The 21,616-nt window shown below is 40.2% G+C and overlaps 1 long non-coding RNA gene across 1 annotated transcript; it reads left to right on the plus strand.

The window, feature by feature from the left end:
- Positions 1-4,768: 4,768 nt before the first annotated feature.
- On the plus strand, positions 4,769-5,379 carry LOC115023812 (uncharacterized). The gene is made up of 3 exons (XR_003834047.1): positions 4,769-4,824; positions 5,095-5,218; positions 5,328-5,379. It is a non-coding gene; the product is annotated as an uncharacterized LOC115023812 (long non-coding RNA).
- Positions 5,380-21,616: the final 16,237 nt, after the last annotated feature.

A 21,616-nucleotide genomic window follows, 5' to 3' on the forward strand; every position in this document is an offset into this window, starting at 1 on the left:
ATTAGCTATTAATGTAATCAATTACTCGTCCATGCTTGTCACATCAGAATATGATGCAGATGTGGAATGTGTGTATGGTGCATTCAGCGCATTACCAGGTTTATCACATGGTGGGGAAAAAGGAAAGCAGCCAGGTAAAAAAAAAAGAGACCTAATTAAAATAAATGTGAATACAGCACTACTACTTGGCTAGTGATAGAAGTGTGGCCTGTCTGAAGAAGAACCCTGCGTATACGATTACATCCCAACTGCTCCTGTCCGTCTCTCCGTCGGATAAATAAGGCATGCACACATGTATAACAATCTAATAAGAAGGACACGTATAGATGGTTTACGTTAACGCCATTTGGATATATTAATATATAAATTACTAGTACAACTTTAATCAAAATGTGTTTTAGTGCAGCTATAGCCATGTGACACGATACCATTCCGAATAAATCAAAATCATCAAGTTGTGTTCTACAGGACGTTGCAGCCAGAATGATAATTCACATTCCTCCATTTGAGCCTTTCTGTATTGGCATCCAGTTGATTTTAGATTTGATTTGAATATATTCCTCATCATTTTGAAAGCTCTCCCTGCTCTGGCTCCAGCATACATCTGTGAGCGTTTGTAACCCATATGTACCTGCACTCAACCTCAGATGCTGCAACAAAACTTTGCAAGCAGTCCCCTGATCTAGATTTAGAACTAAAAGGGATGGTGCATGTTGCTGTCAGGGCCCCCAACTGTGGAACAACCTTTATGTTATTTTTAAATAAACCTTTATTTGTGCCATTTTACTTTCAATGTATACCTAATGTTGTACCAATAACTTTTTGCAATATTAATATTTGTTTTGTTTGTTTTTGTGAAACACATTATTTTGAAAAGTGCTATCCAAATAAAGGTTATTATAATGAAACAAATACATAGTTACAAACTCTCATAAGCTCTGGAAAATATTGGAAAGTCCCAACGAACGAGAGACAAAGAAAGAAAGGAGAGAGAGGTCCCTGACAGTCCAGGCAACCAGGCAAGTTAAACAGACACACATAATAGGATATTAAACTTTAACTACCCCATATTCATTCCAATCATCCAGGAGAGAAATGGCCAAAACTTCAGGCTCCAAATTTCATTTGTGTCTCATTGGAAAGGTTGAATTTATGAGGCCTTTTCGTTAACAGAGAGGTATGTGCCGGATTAAAAAGTTCTCCAGGCCTTTTTGCGCCAGTCTCTCTCTCCTAGTGACATATGTCTTCATTTGTGAAGGCTCAGCTCATGCCAGGGTGGAACTTTCATTGGCAAGAGCCCGTTTCCCCCAGGAGAACTGTTAAACAGTGCACAGGAAATAAAAAGGAATGCCAAGTTACTTCCTAATGTCGTGAGTGATTTCATTACCTCAGACAGTGGACTAATTTAGGGCAAGCAAAGGAATGGGATTTCAACATGCAAAACAGCCGACACTTACCTACCAGCAAACCGCACAGCTCTGAATTCACACACAACTGCATTCATAATCGAAACACATGTGGATGTGTTACAGCCTCAGTCGTTAGCTTGTGTTTCATGTTTAATTTGAGGTATTTGTTCCGTGAAGGTCCAGGTCTCTCATATTCTGACTTTCTGATTGGGAATATAAAGCCCAAGTTGTTAGTAAAAGAGTGGTAATGAGAGTCATTTTTGTGCTGACGCCTCGTGTGTCTGCTGTAGAGGAAGCTGCAGAAAGGTAGAGTGGAAAATACACTAAACCGCCTCACATCCTGAAGGCAACTACTCTTTGGAGCAAAGCCTGCTGCAAGGGTCATGAGTTAAAAACCATGATGTTAAAGGGGACTATAGAGCAGGAGAGAAAGAAGAGGCGGAGAAATGAAATCTCGTTGTTGGGCGTACGTGAAGCTTAGATGATCCTGTGATGAGCTGAGTGCTTGTCAGGACGGTGAGGTCGTCGCCAGCCAAGATCTCTCTCCTCTTAACTAACCTGCATCTTGACAAGGCAATCAAGTCCCTCCCCAACTGTAATTAAATGATAAGTTCATATTTGAGGGACAATTGTGAGGCGGCCAGTTGGAGAGCGCTGTCACAGCAAACTGCTGCCGTGACGAATACCCTTATTAGCAGCCACACTGCACCCTGTCAAGAAGAGGGCTGACCATGAGTGTGTGTGTGTGGAGAGGTAGTGAATGTCCGCTGTTGTGCAGTCACACACACATCGTCTGTAACACAAGAGCCCACAAACACACGTTGTTGCAGTACGGCAGAACAGACATACACATGCAAAAACACACACTCTTGCCACAGCCGCCGGTAATCGTTTAAGATATGCCCACAAAGGGCAGATGGAGGTAAAGGGGACATGCACTCCAGCGTGTCAGCGCAACATGCATCTCCCTGTAAATCAATGAAAGATGATGTGAGCTCTGCATCCCAGCTGTTTGATATGCAAACGGCTTTTCTATGCAAATGTGCCTCGACAGCTTTAGAAACACAGAGTAGAAGAGTGGCTTCAAGGCCCAGGTGTACTGAGGGAATGAAGAAAAGAAAAATCTAAAAATCCCGGCCGAATGATAAACAGACGATTTGGACAAGAGGTTGGTTTAAGCAGCTCCGTACCTATGATGTTTGCTCCCCCACTTGTCCTCTCCCCCCCCTTATATTCACCCTAATGCTGGGATCATCTCTCAAAATGGCAAATAGGTGCTTGGTAGACACAATACACCTACAGCTATTATGAATGAGTGAGCAAACATCATACTCTTCAAAAAAATGTCTTCATCAAAGGAAGCGCACCAGATAGTGTTTTGTGTTCTATTTTCTCTGATGGTGTCTCTGTGTAAGTATATCCCCTCCCTTTCCTTTCATGGGGTGGATCTGGAACTGAGTGCTCGCTTTAATCTCATGTGTGCGGCTCGGTGTAGTGCAGGCCTGCTCTCGGCATGACTCCCATTGTGGCGTTCGCTCATTGTGTCTGTGGAATAAAGCTGCCTGTGTTGTCTAGCCAGCTTCCTGCTTCAAACACCGCATGGCTGCTCTGTGGAGATCTCCCTCCTCCTACCTTTTTCCCTCTCTCTCTCTCTCTCTCTCTCTCTCTCTCTCTCTCTCTCTCTCTCTCTCTCTCTCTCTCTCTCACACGCCATTCACCCTCTCATCTCAATTGTTTACCTCTGTCCCTTCGGCCTGTCTCGCTCCATTTTACTGAGCCCCTCCTTTCTTCCCGTCTTAAGAAAACAACCCTATGGCCTGAGGGAGGAGGATGGGAGTATTCTTTAACAAGAGAGGAGTGGGTAAAGAGGTGAAGGGATACAATGACACAAGCAGCCAAAGAAAACCAAGGACCAAAGAAAAGGAAATGAACTGACACATACGGCATACAAGCATGACTCACTTTTCATGATTGCTTTTCAATGCCTGACTCATTTTTGAGCTGCCACTTGAACTAATATACAAGCGCTAATGTTCATCTGGGGAATAGCTGAGACAAAACAGAAAGAGAGCATGTAACTCACACCGATACAAACTTGAAAAGTGTGGCAAACTCTTGAAATTTTCCACAGGTGATACTTTTCTCTGATTCCATGACTTCTTACAGCAAACCAAGTGGCGCACAGCAGTAAAGAAATGGGCTCCACTTCAGATTTCAGGTTAATAAATCATAGAGGAGAAGCTTGTTAAATTGAACTTTATATAACTTCTGTGTAAAGGTCAGCCCTCTCTTTTTCGGAGGTAATTTAAAGATTAGAGGAGTCAGTGTTTCCATCACAGTCTCACAGATTCAAGTGGGCATATATGCACATGCACACATATGGACATGCACACATACACATGTGCCATTCTCATAAAGCCGTAGGCCATAAGTGAGAAGGGGAGACTTTTTAATAATGTCTTTGCAAACTTATCTTAGCACCATTTGCACATACCTGAGGAAATTCCAACTGTAATTCCCATAGCAGCTACTAATACAGTTTCCATTCTTTTCTTTGAATCAAGGCCTTGCTTGACGGATTACAATGTCATTAAAAACGGCCCATGCTGAGAAGCTCTCGATGCAGTCATTGATTGGTGTGAGGGCCTGCTGGAAAGTTCAGTTGCCAGTAGTATCACTAGCTAACTTGATTAAAGCTTTGACTTACCTAAATCTGCTGTAGTACCCAATAAGACTGTTAAAATACCAATAATTATGTACATGAAAGTCCACAGTTTAAAATGAATTAAAAAGGAAAGGAAAGTAAGAAGAAATAAATATTAATTGAAAATATTTTCTGAAGGGTTTTGCCCATTTCCCTGACAACATATAGATTGGGTAATGTTTAAATTATTTCAAAATGAAATAATTAAATTAATAGAAATTTTGTAACTTTATTTATGTAACAATCCCATCAACCGCTCTTTGTCTTCCTGATGTGTTAACAATATATGATTGTGAAATGTGCCATATATATATTTTTAATATTGATGTATTCGTAATAAATCACGATCATAACAACATAAAAATGACTTCCGCTAACAACAATCGATCGCTGCACCGAGAGCATCCACTTCGGCAATGTTCGGGCGATGACGTCACAAGTAGAACACAGCTGTTTGTAGTATTAATAACTTTAGCTAATTACACTTCATTAGCTTAATTAAGTATAGATTCAATGTTTATAACAGGCTTCACCATTTTATTCTGTAGTTTGAGTAAAAGCTTGAGTCTATTTAACTTTTAACTATCACCCTATTATTACAGAGGTGTTGAAACATTGGTGAATGAAGCCGCTGACAGAACTGAGGATACCTGTATGATCAGCGACCATCTATTGGACATCCACACTGGGGAGGAAGCTGTGTGTACACCAGTAAGTATACAGACTGTACGTCATCTGTACATTACAGTTGTAGTACCAGTAGACCTGCACATGACGTGTTAAAAATACAATCACCACATGCAGGTACATAATTCATATATTTGTTTAATTTGATATCATTGCTCTCTCAATCAATTCAACCACATCTTTTATTATGAATGTTATTAGATATTGTCTTTACGCAGACATGTTTAAACATGCAATACAATTTCAAGCTGGTTTCAAAGATTTATTAGTAAAGTTGTGTTTTGTACATTTCAGACATGTCAGAAAGAAATTGCTGTGCAGACGGATCCCCCTCCACCCAACCCCAAGTCCATACAGGCCCGACCACGTGTCAGGTCAGCTGGACTGCAAGTTCCAATTCAAATTGGTTGTTCCAAAGGTCAGCATCATAATAATATATATATATATATATATATATACACACATAGATACATACATACATATACATATTATATATAATGCTTGATTATAAAACATATTTTTTGCAGAGTATGTTACTGAACTCTTGAACGAGACTCAATGCTTTGTGCCAAGACAATGTTGATGAGGAACCTTTGGAAGTCCCAGCTCCACTCAGCAGTCAGTGGAAGAACCAAACAAGAGGGACGCTGTTGTGCTGTATAGAAGCAGATTCAATCACTGAACTGACATTGTGTTTTGTTATTGACTCTAATAAAGTGCTGATACTTGAACGACGTGTAGTTGTCAGATGGAAACGTAGCACAGATCTTTTGAAAAGCACATGATGGCATTCTGTGGTTCTTACCAAGTATTCCCCAACAAAATCTCACCAGCTGGCGGTATGCCATATAGTGATACATTCTGTAAAGTACAAGATAATACATGTCAATTGGAATCACTTCAACCTTATTTGCTTATTTATCTATGTATTCTGTGACTGTGCCAGAGTGACCATTCGACTTCCCAAAAATACATCAAAGTTTCTGAGCTCTACACATTTGTGCACACAAGTAACTTCCTCATTACATGGCTGATCACCTGCTTGTTGTCTGTCCCTCTTCGAATACCTTTGGTAGGCTGTCTGCAACACCCAAACATTCAGACACTTTGATTGGAATCCTGGGTGATCTGTTATGCAGGTTATGTTTGCACCATGTCCCTCATATTCATTGAATTCCTCCATGACATCCTTTTCTTGGCAGCAGCTCTTCAATTGCTTCCATAATTGTACAGTTTTCACATGTACACCTAAATGTACAAAATAAGAGTGGTAAGGACATGTACACAATATGCAACATCCAGAAAAAAGGCCAATATTAACGTCATCTTAATTTCATACTATTTATATGCCTGTGTTTCACGACAGGCTTGTAAGCAGCTCATAGGCCTGTTATGGTCGTACGGACGTCGGATCTATCTTGTAGCAACTTGTTACCCATTTCACGTAAGTCTTTTAAAGTTACGACATCGTAACTTCCATGAACATCTGGTAAGTGTTCCGGCTACTATAGGAAGCTGTGAGACGGTCAGTATACAGACTATACTTTATAAACCAGCGCTGTCCTCCGGTCTGTTTGTTAGCTAATAGCTAATGCTTTATATACAGCCTCGTAATAAATGACGTTTGACATCAGACACAACGATAGAACCTCAACCGCAGAAACTTCGAGAAAGAATCAAAGTTATCAAGTTATCAAGACGTCGATGTATCCAATTAGAGAAATAATTGAATATTTAGCTATCGAGCAATTTGCGGACAACTAGCCGGGTTCATAACAATTCAAGGAAACCAAGCTATCGACTCGATATAGGACAGCTTGCGATCTATTTACTATCGAGGATAATGTTACGATTTATTATGATGTATTCTGTCACAGTCTTGGTTTCTGTTTCCTGTTTTATTTTGAAATGTTCCCTTCCCCTTGTGTCATGTCTGATATTACTTCCTGCCCTTGTGTTTTCTGCCTTTCTCCCCAGGTGTGTCTCGTTCCCTTCATTAGTTTCCTCCTGTGTATTTGCCTTTCTCTCCCAGCTGTGTCTCTGTCTTTGTGGGATTGTCATTCATGTTACGTGTTTGCTACCTGCCCATGTCTGTTCGTATCGGTCTGTTCGTGGTCTGTTCGTGGTCTGTTCGTGTCCTGCTCGTCCCCTGATTGGTTTGAGTTGTTTTGTTACTTTGTATTTCTGTATGTTTATTAGCAAAAGCTCTCTTTTGGTTAAAATCATCATCTGCGTCCTGGAATTGGGTCCTCACCTTCACCCAACCGTGACAGTATTCACTATTTATTGGGAAGTTCTATGAACTATAGTCAAATGTATATACTTGGCTGTGTTCTGTTGCCGTACAGGATCTCTGCCAAATCCAGGATCACCGTCACCATCATCCGCATGTTTGCTCTCGTCTGTGTCTCCATCTTGAATACTGTGTCTCAAGCTGCTCTGTTTCCACCACGTTAAATATGCGCATGATCTAAATCCACGACACCAGCATCCTCTTCAATAAACTCCTCTTTTTGAAGGTGCAACGAGTCTATTGACGACTCACTGTCACTCGATTCTGTCGAAATATCCGAGCCAGAGTCCGACATCGCCACGTCTGACGCTTGCTTCTGCCGTGCTGTCTGTGTATTCAACTGGTGGACTGTATTCTACTTGTGACGTCAGAACACGGCGTCGGGTGTTTCCGGTAGTGGCAATGTAAATATCGGTGGTCGATATACTAAATCATGATTTATTAAATACTGCGATCATTGTGTCATAAATAACACATCATTTTACACCACAAATAGCATTTAGTATCATCAGTAGAAATTCATGTTTATCATTTCGTAGGCCCTTTAATTAAAGAGTGGTATTTCCCAACACTTCTCGAAAAACCTGGTTCTGATCCCTCTGTATATAACAATTAAAGACCCATTTTAGTTAGAAGAGGAAGCTTCTAACTAAAGTTCTGGAGAAAATAGTCTAAAATCTATTATTGGATGTCTTGATTGGAAATATTTTTTGAGGAATTGTAATCAGGTTTCCGACAGTAACACGGCTCAGCCCTTGTAAGAGTTACCAATGATATACGGATGAAGGATGATACAGGTGAATGCTTGATCTTAGCACCACCTTTACACAGTGGCTAATGGTATTATTATTAAAAGGTTTAGAACACGGGTTGGTATCTCAGGGATGGTCCCTGATTTGAGTACAAAATCACAACGTTGAAATAAATCATTGTTTTTATTTAAAGGGTCCTCCTTTTAAAGCAGGATATTCAAGACCATCATTTGAGTCATCTTTAAGCTTAAAATTGTTAAAAACTGAGTGCTAATTAAGTAAAAGAGTTGAGTGAACTTTCAAAAGTACTGTCCTTTGACTTTTGGGTTTGGACTAAGCAGTTATTTAAATTCATCAAGATTAAGAGCACCTTTGGTTTTCTATCCTGTGAGCTAGTTAAGTACATTATTCTGGCATACCAGGTGTGAATGACTCCCTGATGGCTAGATGGCTTCAATATGACTAGAGAAAGCCAGGAAGTAGAGAAAGAGACAGAGTTTGAGCTCAGATGTCAATCAGAGTAATACTTTAAAAAAGCACCTCCTTCCTCCTCTCCCCCTCTCTTCTCTACCTCCTCTCAAAGAGGCCTGTCACATGCACTTTGCACTGATGGCTGACGGATCGGGCCAAGACATTCGTCTCAGGGCACTCCTCTATATATCGTTAATTTAATGCATGATGACGTGGCCAATTACAGCGGGCCTGCACGCTCAAATAGCATGTCAAAACCTGTGTATCAATCTATTAGATCCCATCTCCTTGCACATTACAAGGCACCTTTAAGCTCATCCCTGGCGCTGGAGGAAAATGCTGACCTCATGAGAAACAGGCCTCTGATCATCTCTCCAGCCTTTAAAAGTCTATAAAAAACATAACACGATTTAAACTGGCATGAAAGTGAGATCAGGGGTAGGAGTACGAAATATATGGCAGTATATGTGCATGGAAATGTATGCATATATTCAAAGACAAGTGTTACTGTCACGCAAGAGGCTTTTTACCTCTTAGTGTTTGCAGACCACTAAGTTGACATGGTCCATGGTAATGGGAAGCGGTTGGTTGGTGCACTGTAATGATGGGCTGAGCGGTGTCGCCTCCCTTAAAACTCCTCCTTTGTCTCCATCTCTCTCCTTCCCTCTCTCTTTCCTTGCCTCCCTCCCTCCTCGTGGGATGTTCTTGCTGACAGGAGGGGCTGTGAAGTTTGACTGGCTCAGCTCAGGCTTTGATGCTGTCACTTCCCATCCACTCAGAGAGTTCAAGGCCATCAAACTCTTGCAAATGAGCAGACACTGGCACAAGGAGATGCACTGACTGGTGAGGCCAGGGGCATCTTGACCGTCCCCATGCCCAACGTTACACTTCCTCAGTGTGCTGCAACCAGTCTTGTACAAAGTATGAATCAAAATAAAAAACAACAAAATTAGAAACAACACTGAGCAAAAAGATATTTGTGCACCATAAATTTGTAAACATTGTCAGGACACAGTCACATTACATGTACACAGTTGGTTAGATATGTCACCATATCGCTCTTGTGTTCCAAACAGCAAGGAATCTGGAAATACAGACATTTCAAGCTGAATTTGAAAAGACAATTGCATAACAAGTAAATTAAAGTTTCAGAAAACACACATTGAGCCAAATACTTGTCAAGATACAAATATTTGAATTTGAGCAGAATATTCTAGATTGTGTTCTGTATGTCGCTAGCTAGCTACAGATAGCATCTGTACAGTTGGTACATTGGCTGTTTGTGCCAAACACAAACTCATTGCATAAATGAAGTGAGGCACGCTGTGCAATCTGAATACAGATTCTCCATGGTTTAAATACAGTCCTGTTGTCAAATAAGAACGCTGATATTAGAGGATTCTGCAAAACATTTATTTGATTTATGCCAAAGCCAAAATGTTCAAAATCGTCCTTTCTATAATATCTATGCAACAGTATGGTTAAGGTTAAGGAAAGATTGTGTTCATAGTAATCAAACTATGGCTGAAGTTCGAGCTGCCAATCGTGAGACGAGAAGCCCCTGAGTTGATCCGCTTTTTCTCCAGTCTCATCACTGCACTTTTCTTTAGCCTCGAAATAGTACACAAGATAACAACATGGCAGGCTCTTGCCTCAAAATGACCGAACTACAAAAACTAACTGTGATGGAAACAGAGGGCAGCGCAATGGAGGACAGTGCGACGCAGAGCAGCGTGACTGGTTTCTGTTTGCTGCTTCTATGGTCTCTGGTCCAGTGCTAGATAATAGTTCTGTTTAGTGTGATTGGCTCTTTAGCTGACAGCGCTGCCAGCAGCCAGGCAGGAAAGACACTCCACGGTGCACTTGGATTTTATAATTATACTATGACCAGAGCGCAAATTTTTAATTTCTCTGACTGTGGAAATCTGGTGATTTCCCAGATGGTGGGACAATGGCATAATTGGAAGTCTTACAGGTGAAGCATGAGGCTTGTGAATGACAATGTAATGTTAAATAAAGGATATATGTACGTTGCTTCAATGTAAACTTGATTTCAACACAGAATTCCTTGCTGACTTAATTCTTGGCCAAACATTGTAGTTGTACTTGCTTCTGCTTTGGTTATAAGACACAGGATGCAAGCTTGTAAACATGGGACTGGACTGCACTAATTTGAAGGGAAGTTGTGTTTCTGGAGAAAAGATGAAGGAGATCAAATGAATCTGTGGGACGCGGAAACTGGACGAAAACTTTTCCGGCCAACAGCTCTGGAAAACTTTCACCACGTTCCCAGGATTATCCGCTTTGATAACCGAGACACAAGATCAGCCCAGCTACAAGGACATAAGCTAGCTGCAATCAGATCAGTGTGGGACAAGTGGGTGGACCGCCTTCCCCTGTTTAACAACCCTGAGCTTAATGCCACTGTTGATGAGCAGCGTGTGCCATTCAGGGGCCACTGCCCCTTCAGGCAGTACATACCATCCAAATCTGCAAAATGGAAATGGAAATGATGTTCGGGGCTGCCTGTGATGCTGCTTCATCATATGCAAAGAATTTGCAAGTCTCTTCAGGGAGGCCAGAAGGAGGAGCCCCTGAGAAGAACCAAGGGATGTGGGCTGTCTTGAACATAACGCAGGGACTCCGTGGTCACATCACATGTGATAAAAGTTTTACTTTCACAAGCTGTGACAGAAGCTCCTCTAGAGGAAGCTGATGATGGTAGGAACACTAAGAAAAAAACAAGTTTGTGTTTACAGCCGACACATCCCTGGTGTCCAACATGCCAAAGGAAGGTAAAGATGTGCTATATATGTGCATTTCTATGTTTATGTGTAGATGTGTGAGAGTTAGTACAATTTCAGAACTTGTTTTCATCAAGTTCATTCAATCAATTTTGTTTTACTTTATTTACTTATTACTTATTACTTTATGTACAAATGTAAATGTATGTCAGTTCAAAGTAGAGCTGTCCCCTCTTAGTCAATTAGTCAAGTCGACTTAGAGGGGACGTTTTGGTCCATGTCGACTAAAATTCCTTTAGTTGCCGAGTAATGTTTTATGCTTTTATCATGCTGAATGACATATTTCCAAGAATCTTATGAGCACATTTCTGGTGATTTAAAGTGGGGTTTTCCATGATTCTTTGTGTAGAAACTCAGTTTTACAAATCTCTCAATTAAATGAACTACAGTAATCTATTAGTCGACAAAATTGTATGAATGTTAGTCTACTTAGAATGTATTTAGTCGAGGTCATCCCTAGTCGTAATATTTTTACTATTGCAGAATTTGTTACATTTGTTTGTTCAAGATAAACAGGATATGTTCCACCGTGTCTTTGTTATAATTTTATTTTATTTTACAGAAATCACCTTTTATCACAAAAAACAAATAACATTTTTATCAATAAATCTGATCTAGTAGTGGTGAATGCTAAATATTTACCATATATGCTGTCTATATTGCTTAATTGAGATGAAGTCAACATCTGTTAAATATTTGACATATTTAGCAATTGTTATGGCTTTATGTGTTTATAACCCCATTCAGTTGTGGGTGCAACAGAACATTATACACATAACACAAATATGAACACTTCATAAGGGTTAAGATATTTTCCTAAAATAAGAGGACTAAATACTTTCCTCTCATGAAATGTTGGCCTCCCCTGATGAAAAAAACAGTTTTAACTTTACATCTCTGGTGAAAATGAACACCACTTTCCCAACCTGACCACTTTGTAAACAGTAACTGCCATCAAAATGTCCTTTAGCACAGCAGTGTTATGAGAATGAATTCTGAATACAGCTGCAGGGTTAAATAAAGCATTAAAATGTGTTCATGTGGACTCTTGCTATAAACAAACTACTCTTAAAAGATAAGCATTCCCTGAATATGTATGACAGTGTCAGCAGAGCTACACTGTACTCACTTACCCAGTATCATCTACATAGGCTACAGGAAAAGACAGTGGTGTGTGTGATTTTGTATGCGTGACTCTTCTGCAGTTTGCAGTGGTGTTATGTAAAAGATCCAGTAGGGTTTGGGAAACTGTGCTCCACCTTGTTGTCTGCACTACACAGCTGACAGATACATTGATAAGAAGAGAAGCTTTATGTTTGTGCACGTGTGTGTTGAGGATAGTAGTGTGGTTTCAAATCATATTTGTGTGTCTGTATAAGCATGTACATGAGAGCTAAAACCATCAGTGCGACTCATGACAATTCCATGTGTGGTACTCGATGTGTGTGTGTGTTTGGAGAAATCCAGAATGTTAAGTGTGTGTGTAACTGTGTGTGTGAGCAACAGTGATGGGCACTGATCTCTGGAGTGACAGGGCTAATCTCCCCAGTTACTGTCCCGCTCTCCTTGTCCTGTCGTGCTCCAAGTGGCTCTCTGATCAGCTCGCATTAAAGCTGAACACTTTGACTGATTTGGAGGAAAATCAAAATCAATTTGTACCAGGGCCGTCTATTTGGAGCTGTCCCCCCCGGGCCCTGGAGCTTGTCACATCCCCTCGGTGTGGAATTGACGTTTTGACACGCAAAGTTAGATTAAAAAAGAGGCAGAGAGAGAGAGAATAAGAGAGCGAGAAAGAGAATGAAGTTGAGTTTTCCTCCCATCCACTTCCATCATTTCCCAAAGCAGCCATGGGATCAAGGTAGCCTGGGACACCGCTGAACAGGTTCAATCAGGGGATGTCAGTCAGTTATGTAAGTGTAGCGTATGGTTGTTTTCAAGTAGGCCCCATGATACTGAGGGGGAAACCAGCAAAAGGAGTCACGAACTGATGAACAAATTAAATTGGCGTTTGACGGACGGGGAGACTAAAAGACGGCTTGGGGACAAGCTGACTGACAGGCCTGATTGAAAGCGGGGCCACAGAGGAGTGACAGGCTAACAGACAGATGGAGTGTGACAAGCTAAAGCTGGTGTGTGACACCGAACAACATCGGACATAAGGCGACAGCGATGCGACTATTGTGGCTTTTGATGGACAGAAGGTTGTCACAACAAGTAAAAGTAGTGAAGGGCGATTGGCACAGGGAGTCTTATCTAAGAGTTTTTCTCCATTTTAACATTTGCATGCATGCTTGTGCGACAGGGACGGCAGTGAAGAGTGGGGAGGAAGGAAGGCATATTGGATTAAAGTGACAAAAAGTAGGGATGTAGGATGAGGCAGAAAGAGAGATCAGGTCATATGGAGGTGAGTGGCCTTATCACACACACACACACAGAGGATGTGGTCCATTTGCAGTGACACGTGTAGTGATATCTCAGCTGGTGTCAGCGAGGAGACGAGCTGTTTGTCGGCCTTGACAGTTTTGGGTGGGCTCAGTGCATCACACCCGCTCCTCCACTGTGAACTCTGCTGAACAAACGCCAATCTCCCGCTGTCTTATGGGGATTTCAAACTTGAACAAAACAGGGAGGGCAGAGAAATAAAGGAAGATGAAAAAAATGTCTGGAACTGATATGAACCTACAATACTCTTCGCTTTATTTTAATTTCACCACACCTAGGAGCGCATGATTTAGGTCCTTATCATCTGTTTTTCCGTGCGTAATCTTCTGCACTTGCAATGCAGTGAGATCCTGTTGTAACTTGTTTGTAGAACTAGCTGTTTTATGTGTTTGTGCATAAACACATGGATCAACTTCACCTGATTTTCAGGCATCATCGGTTTTTGATAACTGCAGGGTTTCAGACCACCCCCATTTAATTAGTTTGATTATATTGTTAGGTTTTTTTACTTGCCGACATAACCGTAGCCGCTCTTTTAATTAGAATTAATTGCGCTCTAAGTGGAGGTCTTTCATTGAACATTAATATAAATTGTTAACTAATTAATCATCTTGTTGCTCACTCTTTCCCCGTTTGTTAAAGCGTATCGTGACCTCGCAGTGTCTCTGGTTTCTGCAGAGGAGGTAAAATCTTCACCAGCAATGTCAAAACTGGGCAATTGACACAGAACCATGTGCCACTCAATGTCTCGTAGCCTATTGGTATTCATTAGGGTCAGTCCTCCTTGACCTCTCGGCTAATATGATATCATGGTCAATGTGTAAGCGAGTGAATCAGGCGTGTCATGGTGCTGACATTACAGGCAAGTCATGATCGCTAATGGGCAACGGCTCTGACGTCCACTGCTGTCACGTGGTTGGACCCCGCAATGTCACAGCGTTGACAGGCCTATTAGCTGTGGTAGAGGGAGGGGGGTGGGGGGTGTTGACACAGATAGCCCCTGACAGAGGGAGAGGTAGGAGAGAATAGGGTCTGTTGACACAGATTGCCCTTAATATGAACAGAACGGGAGGAGGAGAATATATGTAAGATAAAAAGCATACTGTAAGTCTGTTTGGAAGTCAACAGATAGCTGACTGGAAGTCCACTGGCAGAGACATTGTAATTGCTCAGTGAAATGACAAGATAGTAACGCTGATCCATTAAATGACTGTTAAGAAGTTGATGTATTGGCTTTGCTTTTACCTGGCCAACACACTTATAAATAATAAAATAACTTAGTGTTTGTTGAATATGTTGGTCTCCAAACTGCTGAATGGTTATTTTTTAAGTGAGCACGACCAGACATGAAATGAGTCAAGATTAGCAAGTTCATATATTAGCAGTAAAATAAATTAAACCTAAGAATCAGCACACTGTTATATTGGTAAATATGGCTATGTTTAGTGTAAGAGGGGGGTAACAGTACTTGAATGGCACTCAGATTGCGGACCTCAGCTAAGGCCGATGCTCCATTCACGTGGTCCTAATATGGTCCCATTTCACGAGTGGAGAAGTCGTTCTTCCAACCTCAGAGTGTTTATGAGCTTTAAGAACTAGCTTTTGAAAACAACAGGATGTTTGAGTTGTTTGAACAATACATTGACATTGATATCTTTGTCGGAGTTGTTGGTTCAACTTGAGGGGGTGTTCACATGGATTTTCCCAGTCAGGAACTCATTTTACGGATTATCCACCATATAAATGTAGCACCTGTGATTTGGATCAGCTCCAAAATGGAATGGTTTCATGACAGTCAGGCCAGCAGTTCTTCCGTTATCCTGCTGACAGACAAGAAGAAAAATGGACAAATACACTGTCAAAACGATCAAAAAACATAACCTCCTTGGCAGAGGTAATAATAATGTTTGATTAGATCAATTTGGAGAAAAATGTCACTATTCAGAGTAATGGATAAATGGGCCAAAGTGGATTGTTTATGTTTTGGTTCGTTTGCTTTGTTTTTGGTTTTGGAATTTTTGCAAAGTGCAAATACTTGATATGATCTTTTGATTAATTGGAGGAGTAATACATGTACATTATTATTGTTTATTAGCTTTGCATTTGGGCCATGTGCAAAATTTGACCTACACAGCTAAGACCACAAGCCATCTTCAACAAGGTAAAGGCGATGTCCATTGAACTGGACTGGTGGTCATGGTTACCACCAGCCAATGACGTACAGTTCTATGTGACTCATTGATTTCTCTTGGGTGATATGGCTCTGCTTGATCAATATATCCTACTATTGTGGAAATATCTGATAGTGATCATGTCTGTCTGGGTCAAATTGTATACTATAACAGATGATTACGATAACAAAATGTTTTCTTTTTCTTTATGTCTCATGTAGATTCTATTTGGCAGTTGTGTATTTATTACATGGATATGAAGTAAGGAAAGAGACAGCCCCCGCTATTTACCGAACTTTATTGACTTTCAAACGCTTTTTAAATTACTTTACAAATTAAATGTGTATATTGTGTTTAATTGAAATACACTGTAATACAGTACAGTACTGTAAAATAAAATATAGTTTACTATGAAAATCCCCAAACTGAACACTAAACTGAACTAAATTTCCGTCGGGATGAATGAAGTAGATACTTTCTATCTATCTGTCTATCTATCTGTCTATCTGTCTATCTATCTATCTATCTATCTATCTATCTATCTATCTATCTATCTATCTATCTATCTATCTATCTATCTATCTATCTATCTATCTATCTATCTGTAAGTGGAATATGTCATTAATATAAGCAGAATATTTAAACAGCATTTGTTTTTGATCCATATCCACTTACTACTTATAGTGATCACTGTAACCGTGATCACTATAAGTAGTTTACAGTGTATAGTGTTGGTTCTGCATCATACAGTTAGTTAGGCCTGTTGGTGGTTTTGATTTTTGTTTGAACAAATTGAGTCAATAAAACTCAATTTGAGCACAGCATCAGTTGCCTGCCTTTATTTGTGCTTGGAACCTATCTGACTTCTGTCAACAACTAATGCTGTGATAAAATAGACTTTGTGAGATGAATAGTATGAGCAGAACTGGTAACAGAGGGGGGTAGCTGTCGAACAGTGCCAGCTGGGGACCAAGCACCTAATCTAGGATCAGCTCCCAGAAAAGAAAAAGGATATCTGATACTACCCGACCAGTGAGTGATCAGGAACAGTCAGAATGCTTCCACCAGGGAGAAGGTAAACTTCACAGAGCAGTTTACTGACGGCCTGGGTTGAATGTTTTAACATTAGGTGTATATGTTGAAAAGTAAAGTCACTGTAATACAGAATATCATGATCGTATGTCTCCTGTGTTACTAGTAGAATACATAATACTGTACTGTAACAAACATGCTACAAATCAACAGTGAAGCGTGATGGGTAGGCTATAAGATGTGGATGGTTTACACAGAATACATGGGGCTAGAGGATCTAAGGGATCAGAACTGCAGCCGTAAGCTAGAGCCTGGTGATTTAAGGAAGAGAGGGGTATGTTGAAACAGACAGCTTTCCAGCGATAACATATGAACTATTCAGTTTAGGAGAAGGAGGGAGAGAGAAATGGAAAGAAGGCAGTGTTCCTTTTCAGATATGCCAAATGTCTTGGATAATGGTGTGACATACACATAATACACTTTGGGCTCCAGGCTAGGCAGGATGACACTATCTCAATCATGCTCCACCGACACAAACACTCTGATGTTCCCCAGCTGGCCCAGGAAGACAGCAAGGTTAGAACACACACAGACACACACACAGACACACACACACACAGACACACACAAACATACACACACACACACACACACACACACACACACACACACACACACACACACACACACACACACATATCCACGAGCACAGAGTTGATGGTTATAGCACACATTCTCTCCCTACACCCTCTCATTCACTGGGATGCGTCGCACTGCAGGTAATGGTGATGATCGAAAACAACCAGGACCTAATAAGAGCAGCAGCTAAATGACACACTTCATCTCTGTTGCTCATCACAATGTTGCTATGTGGAACTGTTTGACTGCATTATTGTCTCAGCACTTGGCTGTGTATGTTGAATATGTCTCTAAAAGTGGTTTGTTTCTTATGTTTTCTAATGTTTATTTGTCAGTATCTTTTGAGGCATTTTTGTCAGCCCAGCACCCCAGCAGTATACATTAACAATGGCACACCTTCCACTGAAAAATTCTTAGCCATTTTGTAAACCAAGAGTCCTTAAGTTCAGATAGACACAAGCAGGCATGTCAGCAACTATTGAGTTTGCCATCTGAACAGACAACTCTCACTGCCAGATTTCATTAACTTTAGCAAGCTAGCTAATAAGCTAGTGTTAGCTCAGCTGCATTTTTAATGTTTCAGGTGAGGCTATTGACCTTATGCACTTCAACAATAGCGAAGTATTCGGACGCCATTTCTTTGCTTTTTAATTCCTGTCTACGCCGGAAATAGGCGTCACGTAGATTGACATCTCCTGCTTAAGATCACATTGCGCAGCCTACATTTTATCTGATAAGTTTTATAATATAAAGTACAGCCATGGATACATTACTGAACGAGCACGTGTCACGGGACCAACCAACCAGGAAGAGACTTAGAGGAGGTAAAACTATTTTAGTACAAAAGTACAAAGAAACACAAAACAACAAAAAGAGGCTAAACTCAACACATGCTCTGCACTACATGCTCAATTTTACCTCATTCTTAGTATGAATAGTATACATTAAATATATAAATTAAGATTATATATGTATTATTATATTATATAAAATATAAATAAAATTAAATATAAATAAAGTTAGTATGCAATTTCAAATCGAGCCTAAGTGTGGTCGTTTTAAAGTATATGCTAATGCTAATGTCTTAAATCCAAACACAGTGCACAGTGGACATTGATTTGGTTAGTTAAACTATTACACTACACAGTCCAGTGTTTCAATTATTCCAAATGATGTATAAAATATATATTCAAATACAAATAGTCTTAATAACTTACCTGCATTGTCAAACTGATGAGTAAACCATTAACATTACTGTTTATTATTACCATAGAAACGGCTACTACAACACACATTAAGCTAGTTGAGCTAAATGTTAGCTACTCAGCGCCAAAGGTACATTTGCACCAACATTTTATTTTCTATGATCTGATATGTGGTTGTCAAGCCATTTGACCTGCTAAAATGTGTTCCCAACTTTGAGAGATGAATTGATGGGTAGGCTATATTATTAATCATTAAAAGTATTATTATTAACATTATTGTTATTACATATTTAGACAAAAAGTAATGTTCCAGATTTCCCTTAAATTACTACAAAATATACTTTTGTGCACTTAAAAAAGGGTACTATGCACTTAATGCTAGCAGCCAGTGGGTTCTACGTTATTGATTTATCATACCATGACCTCCGGTGTGGGGTCATTCTGTATTTAAGCTGAAGGAGAGAGGAGTGTTGTTGTTGTTACTTATATCTAATGTATGGCTAATATGTTGTTACTTTGTTGTTTTTTGTTGACAAAAGTCCTAACCAATGAGAAACTGGACCGGATGTTTACTGCCTGTTCTCTATAGCCCTGTATCAAATGTTTAATATGTATCTAATTGCACATTTAGTCAACATTGCCCAACAGTCCATTATATTTGTTTTAGTTGTGTTGTTTTTGGTTTTATTTTATTCAGGTTTTATTTCTGTAGGATATTTTAATTTTTTAATTTTTTGCATTTCAATTCCAATATCTGGATATTCTTAAGAATTAAAAGTGAACTGCTCTTTAAAGGGTGACATCATGACAGGCCTAGTTCTAGCCACACCTCCGCCAAAAGGAGTCAGGCATAGCTGAGGTTTGTGTGCATTTTGGGTATTTTTAACCATTATCCTTCATATTTGGCATCTCAGCGAGTGTTCCTACCATTTCTCTCTCTCTCTCTCTCTCTCTCTCTCTCTCTCTCTCTCTCTCTCTCTCTCTCTCTCTCTCTCTCTCTCTCTCTTCCTCACTGTCTCTTTTTTGCTGCTGCTACCACCCATCGTCAGTTTCTCCCCTCAATGCTGGGAGCACACAGGCAGACTCCTTCCACTCACCAGGGTGTAATCTCTCTTTGTTTACACTGCCAAGGGGTTATTTGGCTGTCTGTTAGAGTGTGACACAGACAGCGCTACACTGTCAAAGACAGCCTCAACACACTGCAGACAAGCAGATTCTGTATTCAGTGTATCTAACACGTCAGCCCGCACTGACAGTTTGTGATAGCCTACAATCACACAATACGCTCTGAAAGACAGGATCCCTCCATATGTCAGGAACATTTTTTTGGGAGAATAGCCAATGCCTGTGGTTACACTTGTCATTTCACTCTGAGTTTTAAGACCTGGTGGTAAAAATTGCATCTCTGCATACCCATACTTGGCCTAAAAATGGCTGTCATGTGATTCCTGTTTCTGGATTTATTGAAATCTCAGTCTGCATTATTTTTCACTCTCCCTCTGTCTGCTATGTGTTCACATAGTAATATGAATCCGTATTACATTCTCATGTGGAATACAAATAAAATAGCAGGACTTACCTCTTTCATATCTTGTTTTCAAGATCTCAAAGCAGAAATACTGACGTCTGGAGTCCAAATACCATCAGCACAATCATAAGGTGCCTAAGGGAGAATCATATTAGCTAAGACTTGCCCTCTTGCAACTGACAACCAATCAGGAATAACAACCTGTGACTGTGACACTGCCACAACTCCAACCAGATATTAACATTCATTCTGTTGCATTGCTCTAACTTGCAATGCAATTGTTACTAACTCGCTTGTCATTCCAGATCCTGCAGCAACCTCTTTCCTGTCATTTACACCACCTGACCTTCCCCACTACTTCTACCTGCTCCCAATTTCCCCTAAACAGCCCAGTAGTATATATACCAGTTCATTTCCACTAGTTCTCCGTATGATTATCTAGTCCGCATCCGCCCTAACCTTCCAGCATTGTTTATTCTGCCTGAACCTTTCCTTCCTGTTTCCTGGTTTTGACCGATGCTTGCTACTGGATTAAAGTTGACAGGAACTTTTGCTTTTACCTTTCTGTGTGTTGTGATTCTGGGTTTGAGTTTATTCTGCGCCACACTCAGAGTGCAGACACATGCAATGCTTCGATGGTAATTAGGCATAGAAGGCATGAAAGATAATTTTATAAAACATCCAACTAACAATCATCTAGAAAAAGTAAAATAAGAGAGCAATAATACATAATTACACAATACAGAATTGTACAATTGCATCATACATCATTATAAAACGGACATGTCAAATCAAGCAATCTGATGGGCTGATGGGCTTCCGGGAGGGCCGTAAGTGAAGTTACCGTAATGAATCGATATATGATGTAAAGCGCAGATTCTCAGCTTTCAGAAACCGTTGAAATCTTTTCGATTGCGCAAACTATGACATAATTACGGTAATCCAAAGTTTTGCTTGCAATCGCCGACACATTCGGTGTTAAAGGAAAACAAATTTATAAAGCTTTACTCTGGAGGAGTGGATTGATCAGTGCCTATCTCCAGAGAAAAAAGCCCCTAAAAGAAAAGCCCCTACGTGAAGAGCAGGTAGACCAAATAATCGATCAACGTTGTCTATGTTCGCTAGCTGTTAGTGTTGTTGCATAGCAACCACCTCGCACTATGTTTTGTGCAGAAGGCAACGGAGGGACTATTTTATTTTGAACATCATTATTTAATAATAAAAACTATTTAAATTGGAGTGTGTATTTTTCTTTCATATTGCCACACTTGGTAACCGTTTTATAAAAGCAATAGCTCACGCGTCGGGCCGAACCACGCCCCTTAACTGTGATATAATGAGCATATACCACGGCCTGTCGTGAGCTATTGCTTAAATATAGCATGATAACAACCTATATATTTGTGATTATCTGATTGGATAATTTACCAAGCACTTGTGGAACTGTGATGCCTGAGATTTGTGAAGACCTAAACATTG

Source organism: Cottoperca gobio, chromosome 3 (genome assembly GCF_900634415.1).
Source record: "Cottoperca gobio chromosome 3, fCotGob3.1, whole genome shotgun sequence".
NCBI classification, from domain to species: Eukaryota; Metazoa; Chordata; class Actinopteri; order Perciformes; family Bovichtidae; genus Cottoperca; species Cottoperca gobio.